The 22,924-nt window shown below is 46.1% G+C and overlaps 1 long non-coding RNA gene across 3 annotated transcripts in view; it reads right to left on the reverse strand.

Annotated features, from left to right (window-relative positions):
• LOC118524534 (uncharacterized) overlaps positions 1–22,924 on the reverse strand; it is an 84,003-nt gene extending 61,079 nt beyond the window's left edge. The window contains exons 1-2 of one of the 3 annotated variants that reach the window (XR_013442093.1): positions 21,690–22,924; positions 5,981–6,052 (exon numbers count right to left, since the gene is read on the reverse strand). This is a non-coding gene — a long non-coding RNA (uncharacterized LOC118524534). The remainder of the gene's footprint in view (positions 1–5,980; positions 6,053–21,689) is intronic. The other 2 variants (XR_013442094.1, XR_013442092.1) reach the window with 2 other exon arrangements.

Here is a 22,924-nt window from a genome sequence, read left to right on the forward strand (position 1 = left end):
ACACCCCAACACACTTAAAGCATATATATATGCACACTTATATATAATATCAGTATGTTTCTACCCACTGCCATGGAGCTCTTGCTCACCCCTCATTGGAGACCATTGGGAGTAACAGTTGAGTTTCTTGGGAGACTCTGCCAATCACTTTGCTTAAACCCTCTCATTTATCTTCACAATAACCTACACAGTTGAGATCATTCTCCCATTTTACAGATGAGAAAACTGACGTTCAGGGAGGGAAGAAAGCTGCCCACAGTCACGAGGCTTGCAGGTTGCTGAGTCAGTGTTGGAGCCTACGTCTGGCTGGGTTGGTGGAGCATTAATCACGATGCTCACAGCCCAGGGTTTCCACATAGGGCGGTTCTATGCAAGGGACCTCCCAAGACGAAGGTCCAAATGCAGATTCCAATCAGTCTGGGCTCTGAGGGGCTCCCTTTAGCACCTACTAAATACTCGGTCCTCTGACAACTTTTAGGGACCCAAAGATAACTGAGGCTTGATCTCTGCCCTTGAGGATTTCATCTACATATAAATAGATCATTTCAATGTCATCACTTATGACATTTTATGAACCAGGACTGAGACATACAGAGTATGCTGAGCAGAGAGGAGAGGCAATCTCAAGCTTTGTGTGCGGCTCTCTACTTTCTCTCTCATTCTTGCCACCTCCTTCTCTCACTCTGACTCCATTTCTCCTCTAACCACCTTCCAGTCTGTCAGGACAAAGCAGCCAGGGTGATCCTTTCAAAACAGAGGATCAGATCTCATCACCCCTACTCAAAACCCTCCAGTGGCTCCATCTCATTCAAAGTAAAATCCCAAGACCTCAGCACAGGCTACTTGAGCCCACCCTCAGTGTCTGCATCACCCTCCCACACACCCCGTACCTCTGTTCTCTAACCCTCAAGCCTCTTTGGCCCTCCTTTCTCACACACAAGTCATCCCACCACAGGGCCTTTGCACTGGCTGTTCCTTCTGCCCAGAGCACTCTTTCCCCAGGGTGTGGCTTGTTCCCACACTTCATTTATGTCTCTGCTTAACTGCTACCTTGTCAGTGATGCCTTCCCCCACTATCCTCTTAACCCACCTGAAATTTTTCTTCACAGGACACTTGATATGTTATATAGTTATTTATTTACATCAATGGTTTATAACTGGGCAATTTTGACCCCCAGGAGACATTGTGAGATGTTTTTATGGTCAGGACTGGGGGAGTGTTCCTACTGGTATCTGATGCATAGAGGCCAGGGATGCTGCTAAACATCCTACAGTAGAGAGGACAGCCCCACAGCAGGGAATGATCCAGCCTTGAATGTCAATAGTGCTGAGGTTGAGAATCATCGTTTACATGTTGATTGTCTACATGTGGTTGGGGACAGTGCTTGCCACATAGTGGATGCTCAGGAAGAATTTGTTGTATGGATGGGTAGCTGGATGGGCAGATGGATGGATGGATGGATGGATGGATGGATGGACGGATGGGTAGATGGATGGATGGGTAGGTCGGTGGGGCAAATGAATGGATGAATGGATGGATGGATGGATGGATGAATGGATGTATAGTTAGATGGATGGATGGGTAGGTGAGTGGGTGGAAGGATGGATGGTTGGATAGATGGACAAATGAACAGTGGCTCAGTTTGAGAGCTCAGAAAAGTTATTACTCATCTCTCACCTCGTCACCTCCAGCTTCTATCCATCCTTCAGATCTCAGCTTTTATGAGCCTTCTTTGATTCACTCCCATACATACACACACACACACACACACACACATACACACACACACACAGAGTAAGGTTCTCTTGAATGCACCTCTGACATCACTTCTACTTTCCCTAGCAGCACTGATCCAGAAGGTGATAATTTTTTCTTTGGTTGTCTGCTCCATGCTACCTCCCCTACTCAACTATAAATTCAATAGAAGACTTTTGTCTGCCTGTCCACCAATTAATCCCCAAAGTGCCTGGCAGAGTAACCACTCCCTACGTTTATTGAATAAATGAAGATAATTTAGGGAAGAGAGCTTTGAAATATGGCAATAAATATATCTGTTCAACAAATGAATTTGTGGATTATTTATTGAAATATTAATTTGTCTTGTTCAGCCTGAGATATAGAAATAGTAGAAGATATTTCCATTGCCCATATCCTCTGAAAGCAGCCTGCCCTCAATGTCTCTTTTCCCCAGGGAAGAATGAATAGGCTCTTGTTTCTAAACACAAGATGCTAGAAGGATCTTGATTGTCCAAAGAGAGGACCTTCAAGGGTTGGAGGTGGAAAGTGAGGCATCAGCGGCCCAATCCTAGGAACCAAGGGCTGGTAGGCAGATGGGGGATTGCATCAATCCATCATTTCCCCCCCAACACTCCCAGAGGGGGCTGACCTAGTAGAGGTGCCAATATGGAAACTCACACTCTTCTATAGCTGGCTGAAAGGTGTCATGGCTTGACCACTTTAGCGAAGAAACCCTGTGTTCGAACTTGGAATGGGTGAGCCACTTGGCTTTGAAGGAGTAAAAATACTTTGGACAGCAAGTATCTCAGTTTTGATCACAAGCAGTCAAGACCAGAGGCCCATTTCCATGGTTTTCTAGAACCTTGAAGTTTTGCTTAGATCTAGGGAGGGGAAAAAATTCCCTCCAAATAGAACAGAATAGAAACATCCCAAACTGTAGCACAAACAACACCTAACAGAAATATCATGCAAGCCACGTAGGTGTAAGGTTAAATTTCCTAGTAGCAACATTCCATAAATAAACGGGTGAAATTAAATTTAATAATATATTTCATGTAACCCAATGTATCTAAAATACTATTTCAACATGGAATCAGTACACAAAATGTCTTGATAAATATTTTACATTCTCTTTTTCTCATTGTAAGTCTACAAAAATCAGTGTGTATTGTACACTCACAGCACATCTCAGTTTGGACCAGTCACATTTCAAATTGTCAGTGGCCACCTGTAGCTGGGGACTACGATACCAGACAGCTCAATTCTATTGGATGGGAACTTATAATAGACCTTGGGGTCTTTGTTTTTTTATGGTGTTAGCATCCATTTTCCCCTGACTCTAATAATTGTGCCCAAATTTGGGGAGGGGGGAGATTAACTCTCCAAATTAGTGACCTATTGCTGGTTGTTAGGTGAATTGTATCCCCCTCAAAAAAGATATGTTGAAGATGTCCATCAACAGATGAATGGATAAAGAAGATGTGGTATATATATACAATGGAATATTATGCAGCCATCAAAAGGAATGAGATCTTGCCATTTGCAACGACGTGGATGGAACTGGAGGGTATTATGCTGAGTGAAATAAGTCAATCAGAGAAAGACATGTATCATATGACCTCACTGATATGAGGAATTCTTAATCTCAGGAAACAAACTGAGGGTTGCTGGAGTGGGGGGTGGGGTGGGAGGGATGGGGTGACTGGGTGATAGACCCTGGGGAGGGTATGTGCTCTGGTAAGTGTTGTGAATTGTGCAAGACTGTTGAATCTCAGATCTGTACCTCTGAAACAAATAATGCAATATATGTTAAGAAAAAAAAAAAAGAAGAAGATAGCAGGAGGGGAAGAATGAAGGGGGGGAAATTGGAGGGTGAGACGAACCATGAGAGACGACAGACTCTGAAAAACAAACTGAGGGTTCTAGAGGGGAGGGGGGTGGGAGGATGGGTTAGCCTGGTGATGGGTATTGAGGAGGGCACGTTCTGCATGGAGCACTGGGTGTTATGCACAAACAATGAATCATGGAACACTACATCTAAAACTAATGATGTAATGTATGGGGATTAACATAACAATAAAAAATAAAAAAATAAAAAGGTATGTTGAAGCCCTAACCCCCAGTACTTGCAAATGCAGACTTACTTAGAAATAGGGTCTTTGCAGATGTAATCAATTTAAGATGAGAGGGGGCCTTAATCCAATCTGACTTGTACCCTTATAAAGAAAGGGCAGTTTGGACACAGACATGGACGCACAAAGGAAAGATGATGTGAAGAGACACAGGGGGATGGCCCGTCTAGGAGCCAAGGAATGCCTGAGGCGACCAGAAGCTAGGAGACAGGCCAGGACCAGATCTTTCCCGAGAGCCTTCAGAGGGAGCGTGGACATGCTGACATCTTGATTTTGGACTTCTGGCCTCTGGCACTGGGAGAAAATTACTTCCTGATGCCTGAAACCACCTAGTCTGTTGTATGTTACTATGGCCGTCCTAGGAAACTAATATCCCACATAACAAATTGTTCCCAAATTTAGTAACTTAAAACAACAAACATGTCTGATCTCACAGTTTCAGTGGGGCAGGAATCCAGGCCTGGCTTAGCTGGGTCCTCTGGCTCAGGGTCTGTCACAGATTGCCACCAAGATGTCAGCCAGAGCCATGGCCTCATCTCAAAGTTCAGATGGGGCAGGATCCTCTTCCAGATCAAACCAGTGGCGGGGGCAGGATTAGTTCTTCATGGGCTGTGGCACGGAGGGCCTCGGCTCCGCGTTGACTATTGGCTGGAGGCCTCTGTCAGTTCATTGTCACGTGGGATTGTCATTAGGGCGGCTCACACATGACAGTTGCTTCACCACAGCAAGCAAACGAGGAAACAAGAGATTGCAACGAGACAGAAGCCAGGCTTCTGTAACAAATACGAAAGTGATACCCCCTTACTTTTGCCTCATTCTGTTCCTTAGAAGCAAGCCATTAGGTCCAGCCACACTCAAGGGGAGGCAATCACACAACGACCTGAACACTGGGACGTGGGGGTCAGTGGGGCCCTCTCAGAGGCTGCCGACCACACCCTTCCAGAGTGTGCCAAGGGACAAGCAGGGGTGCAGGCCTCTCACACTCTTTCTCATCCAGGCAAGACTCAGTTCACTCCTATTCCCTGAGATCCCAGAGCTTGACCTGTTTCCTGTCCTCCCCTAACCCAGTCCTTCAGCTGGTCGCTCGTCAGCTACCCTCTATATTTCAAAATTGAAGAGTCGATTTTGTTTCTTGCTTTCCATCAAACTCTAATAAAGGGTAGGACAAATTTGCCTAGTTAGAAAAGTAATAAATTATAAAGCTTGATTCCAAGTATTATAAAACAAATGCCCACCTGCTTAAAAAGATGGATGGAGGGAGGGATGGATGGATGGATGGATGGATGGATGGATGGATGAAAATTTCTGTGTGACATGCCCACCAGTCCTAATCTCTTTCATCTGCCCAAGAACTTTTGATATCAAGGTCATGATAACATCAAGCTTTTTATTTTAGCAATATTTCTTGGTTTTTCTCTACTTAAAACAGAGTAGCAAAAACAGTGGATGTGTATTTGTGAGAGCGTGTGTGTGTGTGTGTGTGTGTGTGCGTGTCCTCGTTCACATTTATTGGCTTTCTTAGGCATTCTGAAATTAACTGGGCCTGCTAAGGGACATTAGTAAATATTTGGTCATAAAGTATCTTCAGAGAACAATTTTCTGAGTTAACCACACCCGATAAAATCCCCTTGCATCACTGAAAGTCTTGTCTGGCTGTCAAGCAAGGAGATCGTTTTATTGAAAAGACTCATGATGTAGTGAACAAAAGCTTAGGAAATAAACTCTAATCCCCAAAGGAACAGTCGATACAACTCTACTCACACAAAAATATTCAATTTATGGCCTATATTGAATCCTACGTCTATAATTTACTGCCCTAACTACAAAAGAGTTCTTTTAATACAAACCAATTTCAATATATTTTACTATTTTCCTTGCCTCTGTTAAAGCAGAAATAACAAATTTTGCTGAAAGATTAGGAGACAAATGCAGTAAAGATTCCTAAGGACACATCTTACAATCCTCCAGTCTTCATCAGACTCTCACTGGGTACCTAAGATTGTGTTTGGGCATTCTTATTTGTAACTGGCTTCCCAGGTAGTTCTCCAAGGACAATAGCTCTTAGGAAACAGCAATGTGCTTGTTCAGTAAATATTTATAGGGTACCTACTATGTGCAGGAATCCTTCTGGGTTCTGGGGACCCAACAGACAACAAATCCCTCTCTTTAAGTAGACATCACTCTAGAAGGGAGAGAGAAAATAAATAAGTAAAATACACACTATGGAGAATGCTCAATAGAAAAGTCTTCACTGAGAAGGTGATAGTTGGGCAAAGATCTGAACGGAGTAGCTCATAGATCTGGAAAAAGAATAACCATGAGGCATTTGGAGCAGAGGAATTGACCATCTGTCTCATATTTTTAAAGGATCCTTCTGGCTACTGTATTCAGAATTGATGCGAGGAGCTCCAGGGAAAGGGGGATATTAGGTAGATGGCAATTGCAGCCAACCTGGTGAGAGGTAATGGGGGTGGACCAGGGCAGTAACTGAGGATGCGGGAAGACATGATTGGGTTTTTTATACATTTTAAAGTTCGAACAATGAGATTGCTTTTACATTTGACTTGGGTTGTGAAATTAAGACAGGTTTTAAGGATGTCTTCAAGGTTTTACCATGAGGGACAAGAATCATGACACTGTCATTTTCTGAATAGAGAAGACAGAGGGAAAGTTACATTTGCAGAATGAAGATTAAGAGTTCAGCTCTTGACATGTCATGTTTGAGATGCTGTATTAATCTGTTGCCATATAATCAATTTCCCCAAAACTGTATATCTTAAAACAGCAAATATTTATTATCTTGCAGTTTCTGTGAGTCAGGAACTTGGGAGCACCATAGCTGGATGGTTCTGGCTCAGGGTCTCTCGTGAGGTGGCAGTCAAGATATCAACTGGGGCTGCGGCCTTATGTGAAGGCTTGCCTGGGGCTGGAGGCCCACTTTCCAAGATGGCGCCCTCATACTGCCGTTGGCCAGAGGCCTCGGTTCCTCCCCACATAGATCTCCCTCTTTGAGTGTCCTCCCATCATGGCAGCTGACTTTCCCCACAGTGAGAGATCCAAAAGAGTAAGGCAGAAGTCACAATGCCTTTTATGACCTAGCCTTGGAAATCACACACTGTTGTTCCCATAATATTCTATTAGAAGCAAATCATTAATTGAATCCACACTCAAGGAGAGGGAAATTAAGCTTTGGTCCTTGGAGGATGTTGTGTCAAAGAATCTGTGAACCTTTTTTTTAAACGCTCACCCATGCCTATAAGACATTCAAGTGAAGTTATTACATATCAGTTGAATATACAAATTTGGAGCTCAGTGGAGAGTCTGGAAGGAAGAGAGAGCCTGGGAGCTGATGCTATGTGGTTACTACCAGTATGATGATATTCTTATACCATAGTGGGTATGAGTACAAGCTTTAGTGTTAGATGTGAGTTCAAGCTCCAAAGCATGCACTCACTAACTCTTTTGATCTTCATTAACACAGACAAGCCTCCTGACATCCCACTATTTTTTCTTTATAAAATGGGGATAATAACTACTTAGTCTTGTCCCCAGAGAGCTTTGGTCCCCCCAAAAACCTGAAAGCAAGGTAGATTGGTTTCCCAACGAAAATACACACTGTGGTACCAGGATAAAGAGGAAGGAAACTAGAGAAACAAAGCCAACAACAGCCCCTACAGACATTTTAGGAAGAACAATGCCAACCGATCCCAATAAAATATGTTCACATGTTGGTATGTAAAACCCTTCTCTGTTTGTCCTAAGAAATAGTCGATAAGGTCCTTGATACCTATGAAATGACTGGTCTGAGTGGATTTCTATAGTTTAAAATGAAGGCGAGACAGTTTCAGGGAGGCAGGAAGGAGAAAGAGACAGCACACTCAGAAACCAGAGCCCAAGAGAAAGTATGCCCTAAATTCCCTAAATCCCCACCAGAATTAGAGGAAATCTTTGGGAAGGCTTTGGAACAGTACAGGCTTCAGGAATGAGGACTTCAAGGCATTTTTACCTAGATATCGAGGGGCAGGAAGTTCCTAGCTGTAATCCAAGTTGCAGTTATAATATTGATCATACTTTTTATTATTTTTTATCATACTTTTTAAACTACATCCACCACCACGCCCAATACAGCTTAGGAAAATTCACCTGAATTATGAACTCCCTGCCAAACTTCCAAACGACAGTACTTGGATGTGGTAAGCATGACATGGAAAAGGCAATCAGAGTGATCATCGACTCCAAGGAAAAAAGAAGCTAGTAGAATGGGAGACGGACAAACCCCAGTCTTTTTTTTTGTTTAAAGATTTTATTTATTTATTTTGACACAGAGAGAGAGACAGCGAGAGAGGGAACACAAGCAGGGGGGAATGGAAGAGGGAGAAGCAGGTTTCCCACCGAGCAGAGAGCCCAATGCGGGGCTCAATCCCAGGACCCTGGGATCATGACCTGAGCCCAAGGCAGACGCTTAACGACTGAGCCACCCAGGCGCCCCGACAAACCCCAGTCTTAAAGAAGCTTAAGTTCACTAAATTTGTAGACAGAGAGTTATTCTGAAGGAGGATTGTTCATTTTTTATAATGATTTTATGAATGTCTGAGCATTTTTTAAAGATTTTATTTATTTATTTATTTGAGAGAGAGAGAGCGTGCACGTGCATGTTGGGGGGAGGAGCAGAGGGAGAGGGACAAGCAGACTAGGAGCTGAGCATGGAGCCCAATGTGGGGCTCGATCCCACGACCCTGAAATCATGAACTGAACTGAAATCAAGAGTCAGTTGTGGGCACCGGGGTGGCTCAGTTGGTTAAAGGACTGCTTTCAGCTCAGGTCATGATCCTAGAGTCCCGGGATCGAGTCCTGCATCGGGCTCCCTGCTGAGCAGGGAGTCTGCTTCTTCCTCTGACCCTTCCCCCTCTCGTGTGGCTCTCTCTTCATTCTCTCTCAAATAAATAATCTTTAAAAAAAAAAAAAGAGTCAGGCACTCAACCAACTGAGCCACCCAGGCTCCCCACGTCTGAGCATTTTTAATGAAATGTTTCGGATTTACAAAAAGGTATTAGTGAGTAACAAAGCCAACACCTGTGTTCCTACTGCCCAGTTTTTTAAAAAAAGGAAAAACTATTTAGTTAACAAACCTTGAAGAGCGATTTCAGTCTTTTAACCATGGGTGTGCATGGCTGTGATAAACACAAAAAAATGAAAGCAAGGGATTAAAAAATAAAACTAATTGCAGAGCAGTTAGTTAAAAAATAAAACTAACTAACAGAGCAATAGAAGGAATTTTAACAATAAAATTGTAGTAGCAATATCTTATGTGCTCATAACGGACTATGGCCTTGAGCAGCTGTTTTTCTCTAATGAGTAAATAAATGCATCCACAATGTTCTTACAGTAGACCCCTGTGAGCCCTCCCCTCTCTGATCATATTTTGCTCCTTCTTTCCTAAGATAACCACTATCCTGAATTTGATGTTGTTCACTCCTATGCATATCTTTATGTTTTTTATATTTTTATCCCTATATGATATACAGTGTTGTTTTACATGTTTTTTAAACTTCATACCAACAGTATCACTCTGCACTTATCTCTCTGCAGCTTGCTTTTCACTCAACATTAATTTCTGAGCTGTGTCCCTGCTGCGAAGCCTGGCCTCAGCTTCCTGTGTTCTACCAGCACAACAAGACTGATTTATTCAGTCCTCCCAATGTCGGACCTTTTGTTTGTTACACTGTTTGGCAACACAGATAGTCTTGCAGTTGACTCCTTGTCCATGTGTGGTATCCGCCTGAGAGGAAAATTGCAGTCATGGGGTGTGCCGCTGAAAATCCCCTTTACCCCCACCCTTAACGAGTCTCGCTAAAAAAATTAAAATTTTTGCCTGAGTTTTGTTTCATCCATGGAACAAAAATCTCATCAAATTTTTGAGCAGAGAAGCCTAATCCCCACGGTCTCCCTATCCTCTCCTTAGTCAGTAATACTATCCCTTTCCTGGCTCCATTGACACGCGGCTCTTTCTAGAAAATTCTGGCATCCGTATCTCTCCTCAGTCTTCCTCACTCTTGATTTCTCTGTAGTGTTTGACCCTGTTGACCCAGGGTCCAGTAGGGATAAAAACTCCGCAACTGAAGACACTTTTTCTTAGCATTGTCCAAAAGAAATAATGTAAGCCACATATGTACGCTCAGATTTCTAGTAGCCACGTTGAAAGAAACAAGAACCAGGTTTTAATTATATATATATATATATATATATATATATATATATATATATATACACATTTATATTTTTTTATTCAATATATCCAAAATATAATTGCAACCTATAATATAAACATTATAAAATATAGTCTATAGGGTCTTTTTTTAAATAAATCTTCCAAATCCAGTGTGTATTTTGCGCTTACAGTACATCTCAGTTTGGATTAGCCACGTTTCGGATGCTTAATAGCCTAACGTGGCTAGTGATTGTCACAGGGACACATAGCCACCCAGACTTTATTTCTCGAAGTGTGGTTTTGAAACAACAGCATCAACATTGCCTAGAAACTTATCGGAAATCCAGAATCTCAGGCCCTCTCCTGGAGCTGCTGAATCTGAATCTGCATTTTAAGGAGGTCCCAGGTGATCTGTATGCACATTCGAGTCTAAAAAGGGGGTCTGATAATCCTTGGAGACCTAAAGATGCAATGACCCCCCCCATGGCATTCTTGTGCACTCTCATTCATTCACCAAAAGTTTGTTGACCCCCCGACTCTGCCGAGCACCAGGCTGGGTCGTGAGGATAAATTGGAGAAGGGGCCATAGATGGCTCATGCCCTCAAGGAGATTACTATCTGTTGAAGGTTATACACAAAACCACCTAAACTGGTGCAAGCCAAAATGCAAATTATTGGGTTATGGTTAAGAACATGGCGTCTGGAATCACACGGCTCTTCTTGGGCAAGTTTCTGCATCTCTCTGCTCCCTCAGCAGCAAGAGAACCGTTGTGTTGGGCACTGGGCACATGGGTTATCTAAGCAGCACCCGTGCTCCTTTCTTCCCCAGGAGCAACTTTGTTTCAGTGTTCAATTCTCTCCTTCATGGCCTAGGGGACTAATCCCAGCTGTTCAGTGCATGCAGCTTCCCTGGCCATGGTTCCCACTACGTCACATGCTTATCCCCACACCAGAGGACCAGAGGGATAAAAGGTTCCAGCTGCCAAGCCCAGAGTTCCAGGGCCATTCCCAGATTCAGGGGTAGAGTGAATTCCACCCAAAGCCCATGGAGGTAGACTGGGGGAAGCATTCAGAAGGAAATAATTGAGAGATTATTCCCGAAAAGAGAAATGATAGCCCGACAATCAAAACACACCTTCTAATGCACAACTCTTCCTTCTTGGCGAGGAACAGAAAGACCCCGCAGAGGAACTAGATTTTCCTAAGAACCTATCGTGTGCCAGGCCTTGGTAAAGTGTGGTATGGTAAAGCTTTACCATATACATGATCACCAGCTGTCCCCATGTCATGCAAGGTGAACAATTTTATCTTCGCATCACAGAAAACTGAGGTAGGACAAGTGAAGTGACCCCCTTGGAGTCACATCTGTAGGAAGGACACCACCCGAGAGACAGTGCCACCAAGCCTGTGACCACTGCTGAGCAGGAGGCAATTTCCTTATCTCCCCTCCCCCACCCCACTATCCTGGGCTCTACATGGAGGAGAAACCCCGAAGGGATGGGGCCAGGCCAGACACTGGGGCAGCCTCTGTTTTCATGGTTCATTCACTTGCAGAATGAACAGCAACAGGGGCCCAGTTTCACTGAAAGGTAGAGCCTTCAGCAGGTGTCTCTTTAGGGAACCCACCTTCTGCACTCTTCCACATCACCGTCCAATCACCCATACTTGCTATATCAACTTCAATCCAGAAAATCCTATAAACTGTGGGGAGGAGCATGAGTCATGGGCCTAACTGACAGATTCAGCGCCCAGCTCCACCAGATTACCAGAGGTGGGATCTCAGGACAGTTACTTGACCGCTCACTGCCTCAGTCTCCCCATCTACCAAATGGGTGAAATTACTGGTCCTTCCTCATAGGGCTGGGAGGATAAAATGGGGGTATTGGCCACTTGACAGATTCAGTGAGGTTAGTTATTATAGCTGTGATTCTTTTAAGATTATCCTACTGAAGGGTAAGATTAAACCTTAGATATCTGAGCCTCCACAGGAAGAGCCTGAAGGACGGAGGAGCAACTTTGACTGTCAAGACTGACATATTCAGCATCTGTCCCTCTACAACTGATGCACTGGAAACACTCTGGAGATAATAATACAAATTGTTGCCAATAATTGGGAACTTAGTATAGTCCAGACATTGCTAAGAGTAGCTTCCATGCAATCTGAGGGAAGCGCCATTACAACTTTAAAGGGTGCCATTACGGTGCCCATTTAAAGAGAAGGCAACTGAGGGCACCTGGGTGGCTCAGTCGGTTGAGCATCTGCCTTCGGCTCAGGTCATGATCCCAGAGTCCTGGGATCGAGTCCCGCATCAGGCTCCTTGCTCAGTGGAGAGTCTGCTTCTCTCTCTCACTCTCCCTCTGTGCTCTCTCGCTCTCTCTCTCTCAAATGAATAAATTAAATCTTCAAAAAAAGTGAAAATACACAAAATTTAAAAAACATATGTGGATAATGAGACTATTTACATTTTCAAAAACTTTCTACATCTATGTAATGCATGGGAAAACATCACAAAAGTTTCACGCCAAACTGGTCGGAGGGATTCTGAGAAGGGGAATGGATGGAGGAGGGCAGGGGATTAAAGTGCCGCCTGCCTTTCTGCATTATTTGAATAGCTTCTATGACCCTGTTCATCTTTTCGTGGCAAAATTCTGTAAGCCATGAGATGAGATGCGACTCAGTAAAAAGGAACACCACCATGCAGGGGTGATTCGTAATCTTCCTGACAGCCCATCTCCCTGGAAAAAAAAAAAATGCACATTTGGCACATCTGTTCAAAACTACATTCAGGGCATTCCCAGATTCACTGAAAACTGTCCTTGAGACCCAGGGACCCCTGGTTTAAAACACTTGCAAGGGAGGGGCGCCTGGGTGGCTCAGTCGGTTGAGCGTCTAACTCTCAGTTTTGGCTCAGGTCATGATCTCATGGGCTGTGGAATCTAGCCCTGTGTCCAGCTCCTCGTTCAGCAGGGAGTCTGCTTGAGATTCTCTTCCTCTGTCCCACTCGTCGCTCGCTCTCTCGCTCTCAAAATAAATAAATAAATAAATGAACCTTAAAAAAATAAATAAAACCCTTGCAAGGGAGAGAGGGAGAGTAGTAGATTAACAGTGCCAAAAATTCTTTGCTGGTCCTCCCACGGAGAGGTAGGATCTGATTCCACTCCCCTTGAATCTGAGTGGCCTTAGTGATTTGCTTGACCAGTAAAATACAGCGGAAGGGGTGTTCTGGGACTTCCTGGGCTAGTCATAAGACGCCCTGCTTGCAGCTCTACCCCAGCCCCTTGGAACCCTCCTCCGGGGGAATCCAGCCTCCTCCACGCAAGGACTCTGACTCCCTGATGTCACCCTACTGTGGAGGTCGCATTTGGTAGATGGTCCCAGCTGAGCCCAGCCATGCAGCCATCCTGGCCCAGGAACCAGACCTCGAGTGAAGCCACATTGTACCTTCCAGACCAGCCCACCCACCAGCCTTCAACAGATCTCAGTGACACCATGAGGAGCAGGAAAACTGCCCAGGTGAGCTCCGCCTAAACTCCTGACCCACAAAATCAGGAGATATAATCTGCTGGTTGTGGTTTTAGGCCACTAAGTATCGGGGTAGTTTGTTACTTAGCAATAATTGGAACAAGAAGGTGATGCATTCCTGTGATCTGGGGTGAAAGTGGGGATCCCACCTATCCAGAGATACGAGAAGAGGTTCTCTCTCCAGACCTGATACATTAGATGTGTCCTAACCTTCCACTGAAAAAACTTCCTTCCTCCCTCCCTCCCTCCCCCCTCCCTCCCTTCCTTCCTCCTTCCTCTCTTCCTTCCTTCCTCCCTCCCTCCCCCCCTCCTTTCCTCTCTTCCTCCTTCCTCTCTTCCTTCCTTCCTCCCTCCCCCCTCCCTTCCTCTCTTCCTCCTTCCTCTCTTTCCTTCCTTCCCTCCCTCCCCCTTCCCTCCCTCCTTCCTTCCTTTTTTCCTTCCTTCCTTTCCCAAACATTACTTGAGCACCTACTAAATAAGTACAGATCATGGTCCAGACTCTGGGAAAACACAGATCGGTTAGCTAGGATGCCTATTCTCCAGGGATTCCCAGTATGAGATGGATAAACATGTAAATAAAAAATTATATTGTGAAATTCTAGATATAGCAACCATGATTGTTTTATGATGATAATAATAAAATCCTTTGCATTAATTGGCTTTATATGGATGAGCTCATTGCATCCCCCGAGATGGGTCTCACTGTTATTTCCGTTCGTTGAAGGAAGAAACTGAAGCACACAGACACTGAGAGATGCATCCCAAATCATGTGACTAAGAAGCAAGAGAGTCCGAAGTTGAACCGAAGCTGTCTGGTTCCAAAGCCACAGGAGATGTTAGGGGGAAGACCAGATTGTAGGGACCACTCAGGTCCAGATCAAGATGTGTTGCACGAGGACTGAAATAGTAGAGATGGTAAGAAGTGACCAGGTTCAAGATGGATGAGAAAAGTCAACCAGACAGGGCTGGCTGACAGTTGCATTTGGGGTAAGAGAGGATAGAGGTCAAATATGGAGCGAGAGCTGGTGGGAAAATCAAGGGTTCGGTTTGGGTTATGTGGTTATGTTCATCTGGAATGTGGCAAATACCTGGCTACATTCTGGTGGCCTGTGGGGACGGAGCCCACTTGTTCAAAGGGTGAGATTTCACTCTTTACAAATATCCTGCTCAAATTCATGGAGACAGAAAGTAAAACAGTGGTTTCCAGGGCCCGGGGGGAGGGGCTGCTGGGAGTTGGTTTAATGACTGCAAAGTTTCAGTTTGGGAAAATAGACGTTCTAGAGAGGGAGGGTGGTAAGGGTGGCAGAACAGTGCGAATGGACTTCACGTCCCAGAATCTAAATGGCTTAAAGGGTCAATTTTACATTGTGTATATTTAATCACAATGAAAACAAAATAACCTGGAGTTTTGGATTCTCTTGAAAAGTTGGAGGGACGCTTGGGTGGCTCAGTCGGTTAAGCTGTCCAACTCCTGATTCCAGCTCAGGTCATGATCTCAGGGTGGTGAGATCGAGCCCACATTGGGTTCCACACTCAGCTCAGAGTCTGGTCGAGATGCTCTCTCCCTCTGCCCCTCCCCCTGCTCTCTCTCTCTCTCTCAAAATAAATAAATAAATATTTTTTAAAAGAAAAAAGAAAAGTTGGAAGATCTGGCAAGTCCTCCAGACCCCACTCCCCAGATCAGCTTCTCAGCTCCCCAGCAGGCCCCGTCCAGCTTTGCAGAGAACATTCCTCTTTCTGATGATTCCCTTTGCCCCCTCCAGGGCCCAGGAAGGGTTGGCGCCAGGAGTCAGGTCCCGGCGGCCGAGAAGGACAGCCGGGCTGGCGCGTCGCCCTGCTAGTCCCGCACTAATGATGATGATTGGTGTTGCCCAGTGATTAGGCAGCTGTGCAGCTAGCATTAAACAGTCATTTATCAAAGCCCGAAACTCCTTCTTCGATGGAAAAGCACGGCCCTCACCCTGCACTCGGGCAGGCGGAGGCCACTCTTGTCGCCCTCGTCAGCGCGGAGGCCAGCGTTCCCGCCTGCTCGGCCCCCGCCGCGTGCAGGGAAGGGCGAGCGCGAGGCCACGGTCACGACCAGGGGACAAGTCCGCACAGCGCAGGCATGAACAAATTACCACAAAGTGCCTTAAAACAGCACCCCACCCCTCCCAGCTCTGGAGGCTGCAAGTCGGAAAGGCAGGTGGCCGCAGGGCCGAGCTCCCTCCTGGGGCTTCAGGGGAGGACTCTGGATGCCTCTCCCAGCTCCCGCCGCTCGGCGCCCCTTGGCTCGTGGCCTTGTCCCTCCGAGCTTTGCTTCCGTGTGCACACGGCCCTGTGTCTGGTGTGGTCCTCTCTCCTTCCCACCGGCCTCGGGGCCCACCATGGTCCCGGATGACCTCATCTTGGGGTCCTTACCTGAATCACATCTGCAAAGACTCTTATTCCAAAAAAGGTCGCAAGAGGGCGCCTGGGTGGCTCAGTGGGTAAGCGTCTGCCTTTGGCTCAGGTCATGATCCCCGGGTGCAAGGATCGAGTCCCACGTCCGGCTCCCCACTCAGCGGGAGGCCTGTATCTCCCTTTCCTGCTCCTCCCTTTCCTGCTCCCCCTGCTTGTGTTCCTTCTCTGACTTTCTCTCTGTCAAATAAATAAAATCTTAAAAAAAACAAAAACAAAACAAAAAAGGTCGCATGCTGGGGTTCCAGATAGACAAAACTTTTGGGGGTATACAAATCAACCCATACCTCCTGTAACCTCAGACCTTGATCCTGCAGGCCACTGGTCCCCTGGAATACGTCACCTCAGCCCTCCCAGGTCTCCAGCTCCTCTCGGGGCTTGTGCAGTCTGGGGCCTGAGGTATGGGGTATGGGGTAAGGGGGGAGCATCTGGTCCTCAGCCCTCAGTCAACCCAGAACATGGCCCTTGTCGGCACAGGGCTCCCAGAGTCACCATGCCAGAGGGGGCCATGCTTCCTGGACCGCCATGTCACACACCGTCAGGGGCACCAGCCCCCTGGTCAGGGGCTGCCTCGGAGGGCAGGTGGCTTAGGCTCAAGTCCCACTTATGCACTTCCTAGCTGTGCCACTTGGGGTACTTACGTAACCTCTCTGCACATAAAAAATAGGAAAAATAGTAGTACCTACCTCATAGAATGTTCGTAAGCATTGAGTGCACTGCTGTATGCCTGGCCCAGGGCAGGTGCCCCGTGTGTGTGTATCTATCATCATCATCATCATCATCATCATCATCTGGCTACATAGATCAGAGCACATCAGCTGGAAGCTTGCTAAGGTGTTTCATTTATCCCACATGTCTCTTTTAAACTTTGAACCAATATTTTTTAAAGATTTTATTTATTTATTTACCAGAGAGAGAGGGAACACAAGCAGGGGGAGTGGGAGAGGGAAAAGCAGGCTCCTCCCTGAGCAGGGAGCCCGATGTGGGGCTGGATCCCAGGACCCTGGGATCATGACCTGAGCCGAAGGCAGACGCTTAACCGACTGAGCCCACGGGGTGCCCCCTGAACCAATATTTTTATAAAGGAGAGTTCACATAAAAATCCAGATTTCTGGCTTTTCCAAAAAAAAAAAAAAAACTGAAAACTTGGCAACATTGGACTTGTACTCCCACCTGGCGCCCACTGGCCAGAGCTAAGTAGCCACTGCTCCCTTGAAATGGGTGGAGGTCCCCAGGCCGCCTCCCCAGCACACAGGCGCACATTTCCACTCACACTCCTAAGCCCCGCTGTGGCCCACAAAACTGTGGTAGTCTGGGGAAGCCCACATACCTGTGCTCAGAAGAACATCAAAAAGCACATAAAATAAAATCCATAAGATCACAAGCAAAATCACTTATTTTTAAATAAAGTCTCTGAAACTTTTACAAAAACCAATTTGAGATATAACACAGGTGCTTCTTGATGAATGCATTAAGTAACAAGACCCAGAGCAGAGTTTAATAACTACCCTAATTCCAACGTAAGGATGAGTGAATAATATTTCCAGGTAGCCACAACCACTGTAATGTGTAAGAGGAAAATATCTGACACCTACTGGTGGCAGAATTATGGGTGATGCCCCTACTACGCTGTTTGTCGCCAACTTTCATAATCAAGAAATTGCTCTATTAGAAGTAAACTTAACGAGGGGTGCCTTCGGCTCAGGTCATGATCCCAGGGTCCTGGGATCGAGCCCCACATCGGGCTCCCTGCTCGGTGGGAAGCCTGCTTCTCCCTCTCCCACTCCCCCTGCTTGTGTTCCCTCTCTCGCTGTGTCTCTGTCGAATAAATAAATAAAATCTTTAAAAAAAAAAAAAGTAGACTTGGCGAAAGTAAATGTTTGTAACTTTTTCCTATGCAAGTTCTCAGCTTGCTACATTCTATCCCCGCAACGCCCAGACCGAGAAGCCCCACAGGAGATTGAGGAAATGATGGTTCGTGTGATGAAGGGCTGAGGTCCAGCGAGCAATACACAGAGGGGAGCTGCCCTGCGTTTAAAACGTGTCTGCAAATTTGTGATGCTCCATCCCCTCATTGAGTGGCAGAAGCTGACAGCAAATGGCAAGAAGGGAAAAGAGGAAATATGAGCTGAGGAAAGCAATGCAACTTCCCCAAAACTCCCAGACGGGGGTACACAGCTGACCCACGCACAAGGCGGAAATTGGGGCGCTGACCCCCCCACACAGTCGAAAATCCACATATAACTTTTCAACCTCCCAAACCTTAACTACGAACAGCCTACTGGTGGCTGGAAGCCTCCCTGATAACATAAATAGTCAATTAAAACATAATTTGTATGTTATATGTATTCTATACCGTATTCTTGCAATAGAGCAAGCTAGAGAAAAGAAAATGTTATCAAGAAAATCGTAAGGGAGAGAAAATACTTTTACAGTGCTGTACTGTATTTATTGAGAAATATCTACATGTAAGTGGACCTGTGCAGTTCAATCGTGTTGTTCAAGGACCAACTACCATTAATTCAGAGAGGAGGAATACCTGCTCAAAACCTGGAAGGGCCATCTGGAAAAGCAAGAGTCGATCTCTAATGCTTTTCCACCTTAACGAATAACAAAATAACTTACAAAATAAGAATGTGCTTTTATTGGGGCGCCTGGGTGGCTCAGTCTGCCTTCGGCTCAAGTCATGATTCCAGGGTCCTGGGATCAAGCCCCATATCGGGCTCCCTGCTCGGCGGGAAGCCTGCTTCTCCCTCTCCCTCTCCCACTCCCCCTGCTTGTGTTCCCTCTCTCGCTGTGTCTCTCTGTCAAATATATAAATCTTAAAAAAAAAAAAAAAAAGAATGTGCTTCTATTGAGTGTTTACTGTGTGCCGGGCCTCTTTCAACTGGAATTAATTAGCCCATGAAATCCTCCCAACAGTGGGAAACTGGTACTATCAATACCCCATCTCTCCTGGAGAACTGCTTCCTAGGGGAGGTGAAGTTCCAGAAGATGGGCGACCACCTGACTCACCTGCGCTGGCTGCCGCCCCCAGGCAGGTCTGGGCGAGGATCTCCTTGAAAGGCTCACCCTGGAGCATAACTGGGGCCCCTGGAGCCCAGCAGCCTTTCAGGTGCCCCTCAGGCATCTCCCCCACCCCCGACCCCCCGTGCAAGGGCTTGTGCCCAAGCCTCTCCCTGTAGCCCCTAGGCAGCTGTTCAGCCACCTGGAGCCCTCGCCCAAGCCATGGACCAGATGGAAACAATAAACCTTTTTTGAAGGGAAAAAAAAATCTCACAGATGAGGAGACCAAGGCTCAGAGAGGTTGACTAACACAAGCCAGGTGACACAGCTAGAAAAAGTGGGGGGTTGGATTTTGAAAACAGCTCCCACAGTCCCTTCACTCTAGTAAAGCTTTGCCTAGAGTGTCATAGGCTTGTCTAAGCCCTCACCTAAAACCTCACATTTCCTCTTTGCTTTTTTTTTTTAAGATTTTATTTATTCATTTGAAAGAGAGACAAAGCATGAACAGGGAGCGGGGCAGAGGGAGAGGCAGACTCCCCACTGATCAGGGAGCCCGACGCGGGGCTCCATCCCAGGACCCCGGGATCATGACCTGAGCCGAAGGCAGACACTTAACCGACTGAGCCACCCAAGTGCTCCCTCTTTGCTCTTTCAACAACCTAATATTGAGGCCTCAGGGCCACAAAGAGGAGTGAAACCCAACACTATTCAGATACCTAAAATACCATCCAGATCATCCTTTTATTTAGCTTAACATTTCAACTTCTGCTAGCACATCTTTGGGATGCCTTAAATTGTTATCAGGTGTTAATACCTCTGTGTAAGTGAGTGTTTTGGGTAAGGATGTTAGCTCTCTTCCAGAGATTCACGTTCTCTCTTCGGAGTGTGGAGATATTTCAAAGTTGAACTGCTTTCTCTTTAAGGAAGAAAAATCAACCCTCTTCAGCAGGGAGAGCTTGGCCAGCCCAAGCTGATTCAGAGCTCAGCTGTTTGCAGAGCTAACTAGTAGTCCAGTGACCTCCAGAAGTCTCTCTGCACATGTTGGTGGGTCAAAGGAAAGCCTTTGATTTGGATGAAGGAGGCTGCAGCATTTTGTTGGTGGGTTCCGTTTGTGTGTATGCATGTGGGTGTGTGTTTAATGCATTTGCTTTGGTAGAAGGACGCCCCGGGGCGCGAGCTGGAAGGGAGGAGGGCAGTCTAGGAGGGTGGTATAGCTCTCACCCTTGGGACCAGCTTCAAGAGAGGTGACACAAACCAAAGGATGTGACTCATGAGAACCTTCTAAGAGACTCCGAGCATAAGCAGTTGCTGCTTGGACAGAGCTGAGGCTATAAAGAACTAGGTGAAGCATCCACATCGAGAACAAAATGTAAAGGGTCACCAAAAACCTCAGGAATCAAGGTGAATTATATTTTAATGCATTTTTTTAAAATCAAAATTAATGCCCCCCCCAAAAAAGCCATGATGAACAAAATGCCAATATTTTGAATAATGACAGGATCAGAAGCCCATAGACAACATGTATTAATGAGCTGGGGAGGGGCACCTGGGTGGCTCAGTCAGTTAAGCGTCTGCCTTCGGCTCGGGTCATGATCTCAGGGTCCTGGGATCGAGCCCCACATCGGGCTCCCTGCTCAGCGGGGAGTCTGCTTCTCCCTCTCCCTCTGCCTGCCACTCCCCCGGCTTGTACACCTTGAACTTGCACAATGTTATATGTCAATTATATCTCAAGCTGGAAAATTAGTAAAGGAGGTTCAGTAGAGGGAGGGGGAAAGATTATTGGCTTGGCTCCGAGGAGTTAGGCAAGCCTATTGCTTCCCCTCCTGCTCTCTCCTGAACCCTTTTACCCACCCGCACCTCTATCCGCTGTCTCATCCTCCTCTTAACTTTTGCCCCTACGTCCGCAAGCTCCCAGCCCTGCTCAGCCCGCTGGGAGAACTCATTACAAAAATGCTTCTGATGTGAATGAGGTAGGAAACAAAGGGAAGACTTGGCATTGTCTATTCAGAACGGTCTGGATTATGTAAAAAGGATGCTCATTAAAAAAATAGTAATAACCATCTAGAAGACAAGGGCAAAAATCCATTATGGACTACGTGTATGCCCCCCTAAAATTCTTATGTGGAAACCCTCCTCCCCAGCAGGATTTTTGGAGGGAGGTGACTAAGTCAGGAGAGTGAAGCCTACGTGATGCAACTAGTTTAAGAAGAGACACTAGCGCTTGTGTCCTCTCTCTGTTCTCTGCCAGGTGAGGACACAGCAAGAAAATGGCCATCAGGAAGCCAGTTCTCAGCAGATGCTGGATCTGCCAGCACCTTGATCTTGGACTTCCAGCTTCCAGCACTATGAGAAATCCATTTGTGGTTTGAGTCCCCGGACCCCACCGTCTGGGGTATATTTGTTACAGCAGCTGGAGCTGATTAAGACAGTCCCTGTCTTGGAATGCTGGGACCTCAAAAAATAAGCCCCCTTCTCTCTACATTCAGATTATTTACCCCAAAAATAAAATATAACTTTTAAAGATGTTATCATTAGACAGGCTCCAGAAATGACCAAATAGAAAAAGATACTTTTCTTCTCTCACAAGAAAATTTACAAATGATATTTCTATGTATATTAGATTAAGTCATAGTGTTACGGAACCTGGACTGGATCGCCCGACGGAAGATCCAAGCCAAGCGGCCTTCGGAGATCTTGGAGGATCGGAGGTTTATTTATCGCGGGCGGGCTCAGAGGAGTGTGGTCTCCAAAGGTCTGACCCCGAGCACAAAGGGGCAATTTATACACTTCTACTTCCGCATACTTGGCTCTTTCGGCGCGTGCGCAAAGCGGGGCAGGGAGAAGGACCCGGCTTGGTGCGCGCGGAAAGCAGAGCAGGGAGAAGGACCCGGAAGAGCCCCGGGGCAGGGGCTGGGACTCTCTCGCTGGCTCGGTCGCCATCTTAGGACACAGATTTTCCTTATCAATAGAGCCTTTTATTATGACATTTTAAAATTTATGTTCTGCTTCATTTCACAAAAGGACTTAAAACAGAAACTTGGACATATTTTCTGGAAATGACTAACTGAGACTCTGTTACTATACTATTCAAAGAGTTTCTTTGAGAATTATATTTTCAAGGGAATGTATAGACATTCTAAAGAGATGCTAGATCAGGGGTCAGCCAACCTTTTCTGTGAAGGGCCAGATAGTAAATATTTTGGGCTCTGTGGGTTATACAACCCACATCAACACCATCTCACTCTGGTTGTAACACAAAAGCAGCCACAGAAAGTGCCACATAACTCCGTGTGGAGCTACAACTCTGGGTTCTAGTGTGGGGTTTATGGACTGTGAGACCATTGACCCTTCAGTCCAGAAACTTCTTTCTTGTGGGCTGTCCTCTGTACTGTAGGATGTTTAGCAACATCCCTGGCCTCCACCCACTCACTAGGAATAGCACAATTCCCCTCAGTGATGACTCCCCAGAGTCTCCAGACATTACCTGCCCACATTCGAGAACCACTGTTCTAGAGTCTAGAAGACTGTGAGCAGGGCCGCCTGGGTGGCTCAGTCATTAAGCGTCTGCCTTCGGCTCAGGTCATGATCCCAGGGTCCTGGGATCGAGCCCCGCATCGGGCTCCCTGCTCCGTGGGAAGCCTGCTTCTCCCTCTCCCACTCCCCGTGCTTGTGTTCCCTCTCTCGCTGTGTCCCTCTCTGCCAAATAAATAAATAAAAATCTTTAAAAAAAAAAAAAAATAGAAGAATGTGAGCAGCTTTTTAAATAGAAACTGTAAAAGCGATCTTTCAACTGGATCTCGGCCAAGCCAGTCATGGGGCACTATCTAAAAACAATTGGTACTTCACCCACAGCGTAATCAATAAAACAAATATGGCTA

Source organism: Halichoerus grypus, chromosome 10, assembly GCF_964656455.1.
Source record: "Halichoerus grypus chromosome 10, mHalGry1.hap1.1, whole genome shotgun sequence".
NCBI lineage: Eukaryota > Metazoa > Chordata > Mammalia > Carnivora > Phocidae > Halichoerus > Halichoerus grypus.